The sequence below is a fragment of the Macaca nemestrina genome, chromosome 14, assembly GCF_043159975.1.
Source record: "Macaca nemestrina isolate mMacNem1 chromosome 14, mMacNem.hap1, whole genome shotgun sequence".
In the NCBI taxonomy this organism is placed as follows: Eukaryota; Metazoa; Chordata; class Mammalia; order Primates; family Cercopithecidae; genus Macaca; species Macaca nemestrina.
In genome coordinates, this window is record NC_092138.1 from 42083365 (window position 1) to 42096474 (window position 13110).

The following is a 13110-nucleotide window of genomic DNA, read 5'->3' on the forward strand; positions in this document are numbered from 1 at the left end:
TTTAGCTCTGAGAAATTTGATGGACTGAAGCCTTCTTCTCTCATCTCGTCAAAGTCATTCTCCGTCCAGCTTTGATCCGTTGCTGGCGATGAGCTGCGCTCCTTTGCCAGGGGAGATGCTCTCTTATTTTTTGAATTTCCAGCTTTTCTGCCCTGCTTTTTCCCCATCTTTGTGGTTTTATCTGCCTCTGGTCTTTGATGATGGTGATGTACTGATGGGGTTTTGGTGTAGGTGTCCTTCCTGTTTGATAGTTTTCCTTCTAACAGTCAGGACCCTCAGCTGTGGGTCTGTTGGAGATTGCTTGAGGTCCACTCCAGACCCTGTTTGCCTGGGTATCAGCAGCAGAGGCTGCAGAAGATAGAATATTTCTGAGCAGCGAGTGTACCTGTCTGATTCTTGCTCTGGAAGCTTCCTCTCAGGGGTGTACTCCACCCTGTGAGGTGTGGGGTGTCAGACTGCCCCTAGTGGGGGATGTCTCCCAGTTAGGCTACTCAGGGGTCAGGGACCCACTTGAGCAGGGAGTCTGTCCCTTCTCAGATCTCAACCTCCGTGTTGGGAGATCCACTGCTCTCTTCAAAGCTGTCAGACAGAGTTGTTTGCGTCTGCAGAGGTTTCTGCTGCGTTTGTTATTGTTTACTGTGCCCTGTCCCCAGAGGTGGAGTCTACAGAGACAGGCAGGTTTCCTTGAGCTGCTGTGAGCTCCACCCAGTTCGAGCTTCCCAGCAGCTTTGTTTACCTACTTAAGCCTCAGCAATGGCGGGCGCCCCTCCCCCAGCCTCGCTACTGCCTTGCCGGTAGATCACAGACTGCTGTGCTAGCAATGAGGGAGGCTCCGTGGGTGTGGGACCCTCCCAGCCAGGTGTGGGATATGATCTCCTGGTGTGCCTGTTTGCTTAAAGCGCAGTATTGGGGTGGGAGTTACCCAATTTTCCAGGTGTTGTGTGTCTCAGTTCCCCTGGCTAGGAAAAGGGATTCCCTTCCCCCTTGCACTTCCCAGGTGAGGCAATGCCTCGCCCTGCTTCAGCTCTCGCTGGTCGGGCTGCAGCAGCTAACCAGCACCGATCGTCCGGCACTCCCCAGTGAGATGAACCCAGTACCTCAGTTGAAAATGCAGAAATCACCGGTCTTCTGTGTCGCTTGCGCTGGGAGTTGGAGACTGGAGCTGTTCCTATTCGGCCATCTTGCTCCGCCCCCTCGAATTTTGATATATTTTACTTTCATTTTCATTTAGTTCAAAATATTTTCAAATTTCTCTTAACAGTTTTTCTTTGACCCATGTGTTATGTAGAAGTGTGTTGTTTAATATACATGCATTTTTCAATTTTTTCTCTTATCTCTCCTGTATTGATTTCTAATTTTATCCCATTGTGGTCTAAAAATTGACATTGTTTGTTTAATGAATTATCTTAAAACTTGTAACAATGTTGGTTCTCAAGAGTTTACAAGATTTGTCTATATTGTTCTTTAATTTACATTTACTGCCTTCACAATGCATGCAGCTTAGAAATTAAGTAACAGAAGAGCAAAACATTCAGTTATTGAACTTCAGTTTGTATTATTAGCAGTGAAAATGTGTAATACACAGTGCATAGAAGACAAAAACTATATAGGACAATAGTATTGTTTTGTTATTGTATAGATGTGCATGTATGTGTTATTGCAAAGGGTCAACCTAGAATTCTATATTTAACAGAAACAAAGATATCTATAGCATCTGACCTCTATTATTTTCTTCTTTATTTACTCTCTTTCTGGTTGGAAGAAAAAAAAGGCAGCATTTTTTTCCCAGAAGACAACAGTATGCCTATTTACAAATGAAGGTGTTTTTACCATTGGGTCAGAAACTATCAGATATTCACTGATGCCTGTTTCCTCTTTTCTCTGGGCATGTAGCATTTCCTCCATTACCTGTAGATAAAGAATCTGAGTTACAATTGTAGTGATATCATCTGCCTGGTAGTGATTATTTTTTTCTTTTTGCTTCTTTGCCTAAACTTTTTCTTTCTCCTTTTTCTTTCTCTTTCCTTCCTTCCTTCCTTCCTTCCTTCCTTCCTTCCTTCCCTCCTTCTTTCTCTCTTTTCTTTCTTTCTTTCTTTTCTTTCTTTCTTCCTTGTTTCTTTCTGTCTTTTTTCCTTCTTTTTTTTCTTTCTTTCATTCTTTCTCTCTTTCTCTCTCTCTTTTTTCTTCTGTCTCTTCCTAGCAGTACTGCAGTGCCAGGTTAATGTATGGAGTAGACAAAACAAACTTATGTTCCATTTGCTATTTCAAACAATCCATTTAATATTGTCCTGAGAACAGGAACATATAAGATATTTAACTGATAAGAACAGATACTATACTTGATCTTAATCGAAAGGCTGAGAAGTGATTTCTTTCTTTTGCTTGATGCAGTCTCTAATGACAAGGTTCTAAGAGGTGGTGGACTCTCAGAGATAAATAGCCAAGGTCTTTAAGTTACTACTTACAGGAAAGGGAGAGATTGTCAGCCAGTCTGAACCGTAAGTTAGGACAATTACATGAGAAAAGTATACAATTATATTTGATTAAGCCACTAAAATTTTGGAGATTTTTAGATAATTAAGTCAAGACTCCTAAACAATACAACCATAATATGCTTAGCTACACAGAATTGAACAATCATAGCTATACATATATCTAATCAAGATTATATTAAGTGTGATCTTTGAACAAATGTGAGATGTCACCTATATTATAATTAGCATGTCTGGCCAGATATAGCTAATAAAACATTGTGATGATTCTGACATGACTATATCATCAGCCTTCAGCAACTATAATACATAGAAGACAATAAATGATAATCCAGATGCTGATGATATAAGCACAATTCAGAGAAAAACATTTTTCTAAGCCCTTTATCATAAACCATTTCATGCATGTTTATGTGTATTAAGGCCTAACTTAATTATTTTTTAAATGTTTGTAAGTTAAACATAGCTTTTACTTATTCCTTGGTTTAGGAAAAAAACAGTTTGTAGTAAAGTCATGCTTGCAGATACTCATATAGAGAAATGGAGACCTAAGTAATTTGGACCAACCTCCCTGCTAAGAAAAGCTAGAAATTCAGGAAATATTTTTGTTTTGTTTTGTTTTTTAAACTCATTAGGTAGTAACAGGAAACTAATAAGGCAGTAAAGGAGCATATAAATAAAAAAAGGAGTAGTACTGGTATTTAGCTACTTTCCCCCTAGAAGCATCTAGTAATTCCAGAAGAGGAGGCTGATATATAAAAAAAGTTAAACAGATACTTTGACAGCCTAGAGGAAATAGGGAACAAAAAAAATGGAGTCCAGAAAAATGGCAAGTAGAAGAAGCTTTTAAACCCCCTACACTTTATCTTAAGACCATAAAATGATAATTTACACTGGTGAGAATGAATCAGAAATATACTAGCATGTTCAAAAACTGCAGCCTTGCTCTAAATAATCTAAGCTTTTCTGAACAGATTAAGGTTATCATACGTTGCTATTGCCCTTGACATACAATAAAAGTAAACAAACATCCTCTTTACAGGGATGTAAATTAATTCTACTCCTTGAAATATCTCTATAATTCTTATATATGGTATTCACTATACTTTACACCTTACTTGGAAGGAAACAAAACTCATTATTTTTACAAAGCAAAACACAATAAAAAATAAAAATAGACCTGGAAGAGGTCCAGAAAATGTAATTATGTAGATAATGCTTAACATGTTCTAAAAGATAGAAGATAAGATAGGCAAATATGGCAGAGAACTGAAAAGTATATAAATCAATAAAATAAATGTGTTTAACAAAAGAATACACTAAGCTGAAGAGTGAATAATGAGCTGGAAGATAGGTTTGAAGAAAATATCCAGAATGAATATAAGAAGTAAAACATGAATAACAATTAAGGGATAGAGGATAATACGTAGTTACAGTTATGTGGTCTAATCTGGGTAACTGGAGACTGAAAAATAAGAGAGAGAAAATAAGGCTGAATAGTTGAAGAAACAATGCCTGAGGATTATTCAAACAGATGAAAGATAGCCAGCTAAAGCCTTAGAATCCAAATAAGAATGAGGCGAAAACAAACTAATGTAGATTTATCACAATTCAGCTACCAAATAAAGGCATAGAAGAGTATACAAGGCAGCCAGGAATTGAAAAATAAGGATATCAGAGACAATAAGAATAGACTAAGTGAGCTCAATCTTCGCTGAATATTTTTTCTTCAATTTATACCTAATTTTCAGTGGACTGAGCAACTAAATAGAATTCTTTAACCAGAGTCTTTGGAAGATTCATGTGAATCAGAAAGTAAAGTCGAAGTTTAGCTATACTAAGACAGTCACAACTTGAGGGAACAAGATCATGTAGAAAAAAGAACTTCAGAGAAATGATGTCAAAATCTGGTCTGCGTCAACACACTCATGGATTTTTTTTTCTTAGACTGTGCATGAGGCTAAGAAGCTATGAAACTAAGAACATTCAATAATCCCTTTGTACTAGGAATACAAAGATTAGAGTTCAAAGACCATGAGGTCATTATTTGAGACCTCATATGGGGCACATTTTAAGAGTAAGGGCAAACCACAAATAATAAACCTTAATAAAATTAAATGCAGCCCCTAATTATTACTATCTCTACTTCAAATAATGTAATCAGACTATATATAACCTTTCATTGTAGAAAGATAAAATCAAGATAAAATCAATGAAACCCATTAGAACAGCACTTTCCAATAAAACTATGGTTTATGGTAGAAGCTGTACTGTCAAAAAGTGTAGCCACTAGCCATACAGATTATGGAGTTTTCAGATACAAGTAACTTGATTTATTACAGAAGTTATCCAGAGAGAAATAGAGAAGAGCAGTGAAGAAGCAGGTTAAGAAAGAGAAAGGAGCCAAGCAAGGGTGTTATTTCAAGTAAAATTCCCATGTCACCCTGATGCCACAGGAAACTTTGACACATAAATTGCACCAAGGAATTTGTCCTACTTCAAAGAAGACCCTACAATGTTCTATTTATTTATCAATCTGTCATTGAATATAGACTCCTCTAAAGGAGCAAAATTTCCTAGGAAATCTTGGTTCTTTCCATGCCTAAGTAGAGTCATCTGAGGAAACTGTGATGTGAATGATAAGGATTGAAGTACAGGGAAGCTAGAGAATGGACAGAGGAATGAATACCCTGGTGTGCAAGTGCTGACAGCAGCCTCCACAGCAGAAAGGTAACGCACACAATGACAGCGATTTCTCACATAAATTGTAGCAGCAACACCTAGGAACTTGTTAGAAGTGCGAATTCTCAGATCAACGTTCTCCATCTTGTCATTTATCTCTTTTTACATATTACTATTTTAAGTATTATTTAAAAATTTATCATGTGGAATTTTGTTATCTGAAGCTCCCACAAATTATTATCTATGGTATTTTAAAAGTATTCTTTCAATCAGTATGTTTTTAATGTGCCAATAAATTTTTAATTCAATGTTGGTTTTTTGACATCACATTATTTTGGTCCTTTCTGTCTTACTTAGGATTTTTCATTTATACATGAGCCACTCTATGTGTTTCAGGGAAGAATTTGAATCTTACACTATAATTATAATATAAGAACTGGGAGACCAAAGAATAGGGAGCGTGTTTCTGTTTTTCAGAAAAATGGAACGTGCAGGAATTTCAAGGGAGGCATCACAGGTGACAGCAGCTTCTGAAAAACAGAGTGTGTGGTTCTCATAGAGATGCGTGAACAGTCCTGGCAAAACCCCACGTCTGTCATATACAAATGCCACATGCCTATTCTAAGCTTTTGCCAAAGAATAGTAATTTTGCTCATTTTGCTTTCCATCTCATCCAAGTTCTTCTCATTAGCTAACCCTAACTAAAACTCTGCTGGAAGACAAGGAGGGAAAAGTAATTTCTAGTCTTTCAACCCTTTGACACAGAGGGAATTTTAGAAGTTGGAATAAAACTTCATATCAAATAAAGTTTCTGGACACATTTTCCAATTATATCGTTTACTTTTTTGCTGTTTGCCTGATGGATTTCTCTTCATCTTCTGAACCCTAACTGTGGGTTTGAAAATAAATAATACAGTGTATTTTTTGTAGCATCTCCTAATAAATGTAAACCTTGCTTAAGGAGGACTCTTAAAGGAAAGGGATGCTGTGGAAATGTAGTATAGTTTAGAAATACCAATTTTGAAAAATAAAAAAAAAATCCCAGCTCTTCAGGAATTAGTCATGTCACATAGAACAAGTTTTTAAATCTCCTTAGCATGCTGCCATGCACAGACATATTTCTTAATAAATGTTATGGTTATATCTATTATCCTCTTCATCAATATCCAAGTTTAACTTGTCTGTGAAAGAGACCCTTGATTTAATATATAGATTTGAGTCATTGAGTTCAAATAGCTCAATTTAATACCACATGGATTCTTTCTTTAGTCAGAACTTTGTAAAGATAACAGAGAGATTTCCTGAGAATAACTGAACCCATACTCTCTCTTAAAAGAGCTATAAATATTTTATTTTACATGCTGTTGGCCTTTAGATAAAAGAAAGTACTATCTCTATCTGCACTGATACATTTTTTCCTACTCTTAGAAATAAGTCAGTACAAATTTATTTTTCTTCAGTCCCAAGAAGAGTCCCCTGTTATAGCTCATCAAGTAAAGGGTATTTCACAAAGAAGGGATGGTTTTAATCTCTCCTATTGTTCCAAATAATCTAAATTCCAGATGGCATAATTTTGCTTCCATGATGCTATATTTTTAACTGAAATTAGAAATCTTCCACATCCTTCTCCAACAAAATGTTTCATTTCTACAAAGCATAAGAGGTGACTTGGAATTTTCTTGACCCAGTCTTATTTGCAATCCATTGTAAAATTAAAAAAAAATAGTTAAGAGCTCAGTGAAAAAGATAAACACACATCTTCCTTAGTTTCTTTGTAGCTTTGGTTAAAGGACTTGTCCTCATGATCCATTTAGTCTCATTGAATCTTACCCCAAGCTTTGGGGCCAACATTTATTAATACAAAATGTACTTTTAGAATGTATGGTTCTATTTTATGTATTCCTGTCAGACTCTGAAAGAAAAAGTAACATTCGGAGATACTCAAATATTTTTGATGTCCTTTGGCCAAATAACTTTAGTGCTGGTTTCCTAGGGCTACTCTAAGGACTGTAACTGATTGACTTAAAATAATATAAATTTATTGTCTCACAGTTTTGGGTGCTAAAAGTTCGACATCATGGTCCAACAGGGTTGTTTGCTTCTGAAGGCTGTGAGGGAGAATCTATTTCATTTCCCCTTTCTAGCTCCTGGTGTTTTGCTGGCAATTTTTGATGTTCTTTGGTTTGTAGATGCCTCTCTTCAATCTCTTCCTTCATAATCCCTTGACATTGCCCCTGCAATTGTTTGTCTCAGTGATCAAGTTTCCCCTTTTTGTAAGAACACAATCATAATGGATCAGGACACACCTTAATGACATCACGTTAACTTGATCATCTGCAACAACCAAAAGTTTAAGACAGATGTTTTGTTGAATATGATCCTACTACCCATCTTTCAGTTTACTCCTTTTGTCCTTCATATAGTAAAGGCGGGATCTTAAATACCCAGTTTAATTTCAAGATAGAAACAAAATGTCCAAAAAGAAATAGATTAATAATAATAATAATATATACTTATTTAACTATATCAAATAAATAAACAGCTTAATTTTAGAAAGAAAGGTACCTCCCCACACTGTAGCAGACAACAAGAGTTCTAGCACCTCCGTAGAGACAATAAATGTGGCAGTGAGCCAGACTCCCATCGGGAACTACAGAAGAAATCCTTGTGGAATTCTTAGGCATGGAAAGGGCTGCCTCTTCATTAGAGGAGATTAGAAAATCTCTGTGCACCACTCCTATCCCCGTGCACAAAATTGTGTCTTCTTCCTAAGGTGCCATGTATGAAAACAATTGACATTTCCCTGGTAGAAAAAAACCTGACTGCAAATGAACACAGAATTGTCACTATAGTAAAATTATAAGTCAAATGAGGGAATCAATAATGGAAGAAAACTGTCAGACTCTCCCAAAAAGAAAAGCAACTCCTCAAGAACTGACGATAATAAAATATTTTATATAATCTAAAAAAAATTGTTAGCAAGTATGCCTACAATAATGAGAGGAGGAACTGAAACCATAATAAAATAAAACACACTAAGAGATGACTTGGGAGACAAACTGCCCAGGTTTAATTCCCAATTCCACCATTTGTGTGTTATTAGGAACTTTTCTTACCTGCTATGTTTCTCAGTTTTCCCCATCTGTGAAGTAGGGATAATTATAGAACCTGTCTCATTAGATTGTTGTCAACAAGCATTGAAGATCTAATATATGGGTAATCATTTATGTTCATAAAAAAATAAACTTAGGAATGAATAACTAGAGCCAAAAATATTACATACTTTTAAAATTGTTTAAAAATGCAAACTATTATATAATCTATATGTAAAAATGCAATTATTATAAAAACAAACTTTTTAAACTGAGAAATAAGAAAATAAAAATATATATAGATGTGTGTGATACAGCTATATTCATAGTCATATGAAAATGTATAGTTTTAGATATTTCTATTAGAAAAGAAGAAGATGAAAAATGAGTTAAGGTTCTGAATCTAAAAATTAGAAAAGACATAAAAAAATAAGTCCAAATAAAGTGGAAGGAAGGAAGTAATAGAATTAAAAGCAGAGCTATGTGAAAACAAAGAAACAGTAGAAAACATCAAGAAGAACAAAAGATGCATTTTTAAAAGAAAAAATGTATAAATTAGTAATATTAGACATTAGAAGACACAACTGAAAACAGGTGAATAATGTAACAACAATTTATAAGCAAATACATAACTTTCTAACAAAATATACAGTTAAAGTATGTTCTTTAAAGTAGGGTAACTATAGCTTGCAAGAACGTATAGCATATTTAAAAGTAGCAAGAAAAGAAGATTTGGTATGTTCCCAGGACAAAGAAATAATAAATGTTTGAGGTGACAAATATCCCAATTATCCTGATACAACGTAGGCATGTTGTATTAGCAAAATTAATTAATTAATTAGCAAAATGAATTTAAAAGGAAATCTGGTTCAAATTACTACTGTTTAAGGGTTCAAACGCATAGTCTAAAATTAAAGTAAAAATATCAATTATTAGGCTACATTTAATAAAGTTAATAAACTTCAAGAAGCAAAAGAAATTAATAAAGAAAAAGAAATGAAGAAAGAAAAATTATTTCTCATATAAACTTCCAGATACCGTTTAGATTCATTTTATGAAAATAATTTGAACTAGCTAAAAATCAGGACATTGAATATATGGACAGAAATGTATGAATGTTTCCCAAGGATAGGAAAAGAGAAGAAAACTGGATTCAAAGTCATGTTTAAATAGAAGTAAGAAAATAAATAAATAAAAAATTGGAGGCAATATCATTCATAAATTAATAATATATCCAATACGGGATTACTCAGGAAGTACAAAGATCATTTAGTATTAGAATGCTCTCTAATGCAATTTATCACATTAACAGTTAAAGAAGCTATCGCATGTATTTTTTTTCATTGAATATTTATTTATTTAATTTTATTTTACTTTAAATTCTGGGATACAAGTGCAGAACATGTAGGTTTGATACACAGTATATGTGTGTCATGGTGGTTTGCTACACCTATCAACCCATCATCTAGGTGTTAGATGCATTAGCTATTTGTCCTAATGCTCTCTCTCTCCTCGCCCACTTCATCCCCTGGCTGGTCCCGGTGTGTGATTTTCCCCTCCCTGTGTTCATGTGTTCTAATTGTTCAACTCCCACTTCAGAGTGAGAACATGCAGTTTTTGGTTTTCTGTTCTTGTGTTAGTTTGCTGAGGATGATGGCTTCCAGCTTCATCCATGTCCCTGAAAGGACATAATCTCATTTCTTTATATGGCTACATAGTATTCCATGGTGTAGCTGTACCATATTTTCTTTATCCAGTCTATCATTGATGGGCATTTGGGTTGGTACCATGTCTTTGCTATTGTAAATAGTGCTACAATAAACATACATATCCATGTGTCTTTACACAAGCATTTATATTTCTTTGGGTATATACCCAGTAATGGGATTGCTGGGTCAAATGGTATTTCTGGTTCTAGATCCTTGAGGAATTCCCACACTGTCTTCCACATTGGTTGAACTAATTTACATTCCCACCAACAGTGTAAAAGCATTCCTATAGCTCTGCAGCATCATCAGCATCTATTGTTTTTTGACTTTTTAGTAATCACCATTCTGTTTGGCATGAGATGGTATCTCATTGTGGTTTTTATTTGCATTTCTCTAATGATTAGTAATGAGTTTTTTTTTTCCATATGTTTGTTGGCCACATAAATTCTTCTTTTAAGAAGTGTCTGTTCATATCCTTTGCCCACTTTTTGATGTTTTTTTTTTTTTTCTTGTAAATTTGTTTAAGTTCCTTATAGGTTCTGGATATTAGATCTTTGTCAGCTGGGTAGATTGCAAAATTTTTCTCCCATTCTGTAGGTTGCCTGTTCCCTCTGATGACAGTTTCTTTTGCTGTGCAGGTCATTAGTTGAGTTAGATCTCATTTGTCAATTTTGGCTTTTGTTGCAATTGTTTTTGGTGTTTTTGTGAGGAAGTATTTGCCTGTGCCTATGTCCTGAATAGTATTGCCTAAGTTTGTTTGTTTGTTTGTTTTTTTCCTAGAGTTCTTGTGGTTTTGGGTTTTACATTTAAGTCTTTAATCTATCTTAAGTTAATTTTTGTGTAAGGTTTAAGGAAAGGGTTCAGTTTCAGTTTTCTGCATATGACTAGCCAGTTTTCCCAGCACCATTTACTAAATAGGAGATCTTATCCCCATTGTTTGTTTTTATCAGGTTTATCAAAGACCAGATGGTTGTTGATGTGTGGTGTTATTTCTGAGGTCTCTGTTCTGTTCTATTGGTCTATATATTTGTTTTGGTACCAATACCATGCTGTTTTGGTTACTGTAGCCTTGCAGTATAGTTTGAAGTCACGTAGCATGATGCCTCCAGCTTTGTTCTTTTTGCTTAGGATTGTCTTGGCTATATGGGTTCTTTTTGGCTCTGTATGAAATTTCAAGTAGTTTTTTTTCTAATTCTGTGAAGAAAGTCAAGGGTAGTTTGATGAGAATAGCACAAATTACTTTTGGCAGTATGGCCATTTTCACAATATTAATTCTTCCTATCCGTAAGAATGGAAAGTTCTCCCATTTGTTTGTGTCCTCTCTTATTTCCTTGAGCAGTGGTTTGTAGTTCTCCTTGAAGAGGTCCTTCATATCCCTTTTTAGCTGTATTCCTAGGTATTTTATTCTCTTTGTAGCAATTGTGAATGGGAGTTCACTCATGATCTGGCTCTCTGCTTGTCTATTGCTGGCGTATAGGAATGCTTATGATTTTTGCACATTGATTTTGTATCCTGAGACTTTGCTGAAGTTGCTTAACAGCTTAAGGATTGTTTGGGCTGAGATGATGGGGTTTTCTAAATATAGAATCCTGTCATCTGCCATCAGAGACAATTTGACTTCCTCTCTTTCTATATGAATACTCCTTATTTATTTCTCTTGCCTGATTGCCCTATCCAGAACTTTCAATATTATGTTAAATAGGAATGGTGAGAGAGAGCATCTTTGTCTTGTGCCAGTTTTCAAAGGGACTGTTTCCAGCTTTTGCCCGTTCAGTATGATATTGGCTGTGTGTTTGTCATAAATAGCTCTTATTATTTTGCGACATGTTCGATCAATACCTAGTTTATTGAGAATGTTTAACATGAAGGGATGTTGAATTTTATTGGAAGCCTTTTCTGCATCTATTGAGATAATCATGTGCTTTTTGTCATGTGATGGGTTACATTTATAGATTTGCATATGTTGAACCAGCCTTGCATCCCAGGAATGAAACTGATGTAATCATGGTGGATAAGCTTTTCAGTATGCTGCTGAATTTGGTTTGCCAATATTTTAATGAGAACTTTCACATCAATGGTCATTAGGGATATTGGTGTGAAGTTTTCATTTTTTGTGGTGTTTCTGCCAGGTTTTGTTACCAGGATGATGCTGACCTCACAAAATAAGTTAGGGAGGAGTCCCTCCTTTTCAATTGTTTGTAATATTTTCAGAAGAAATGGTACCAGATCCTCTTTGTACTTCTCATAGAATTTGGCTGTGAATCTATCTTGTCCTGGGCTTTTTTGGTTGATATACTATTGATTACTGCCTCAATTTCAGAAATTGTTATTGATCTATTCAGAGATTTGACTTCTTCCTGGTTTAGTCTTGGGAGGGTGTATGTGTCCAGGTATTTATCCAATTCTTCTAGATTTTCTAGTTTATTTTTGTAGAGGTGTTTACAGTATTCTCTGATGGTAGTTTGTATTTCTGTGAGGTCAGTCGTAATATGCCCTTTATGTATTGTGTCTATTTGATTCTTCTCTTTTCTTCTTTATTAGTCTAGCTAGTGGTCTATCTATTTTGTTAATTTTTTCAAAAAACCAGCTCCTGGATTCACTGATTTTTTTAAAGAGATTTTCATGTCTCCACCTCCTTCAGTTCTGCTCTGATCTTAGGTATTTCTTGTCTTCTGCTAGCTTTTGGATTTGTTTGCTCTTGTTTCTCTAGCTCTTTTAATTGTGATGTTAGGATGTCGATTTGAGAATTTTCTAATTTTCTGATGTGGGCATTTAGTGCTATGAATTTCCCTGTTAACACTTCTTCAGCTGTGTCCCAGATATTCTGGTACGTTTTCTCTTTGTTTTCATTGGTTTCAAAAAACATTTATCTCTGCCTTAATTTCATTATTTACCCAGTAATCATTCAGGACCAGGCTGTTCAATTTCCATGTAGGTGTGTGGTTTTGGCTGAGTTTCTTTTTTTTTTTTTTTTTTTTTGAGACAGAGTCTCGCTCTGTCGCCCAGGCTGGAGTGCAGTGGCGCGATCTCGGCTCACTGCAAGCTCCGCCTCCCGGGTTCACGCCATTCTCCTGCCTCAGCCTCCCGAGTAGCTGGGACTACAGGCGCCCACAACCGCGCCCGGCTAATTTTTTG

General features: G+C 35.4%; 1 long non-coding RNA gene and 1 other non-coding gene across 4 annotated transcripts in view; both read right to left on the bottom strand.

The window, feature by feature from the left end:
* The window catches only part of LOC105489108 (uncharacterized), a 78879-nt gene extending 71439 nt beyond the window's left edge, over window positions 1-7440 (bottom strand). For all 3 annotated transcript variants that reach the window (XR_011613059.1, XR_011613058.1, XR_011613060.1), the window contains exon 1: window positions 7225-7440. This is a non-coding gene — a long non-coding RNA (uncharacterized lncRNA). The remainder of the gene's footprint in view (window positions 1-7224) is intronic.
* LOC112427921 (U2 spliceosomal RNA) lies at window positions 2184-2369 on the bottom strand. The gene has a single exon (XR_003019706.1). It is a non-coding gene; the product is annotated as a U2 spliceosomal RNA (small nuclear RNA).
* Window positions 7441-13110: the final 5670 nt, after the last annotated feature.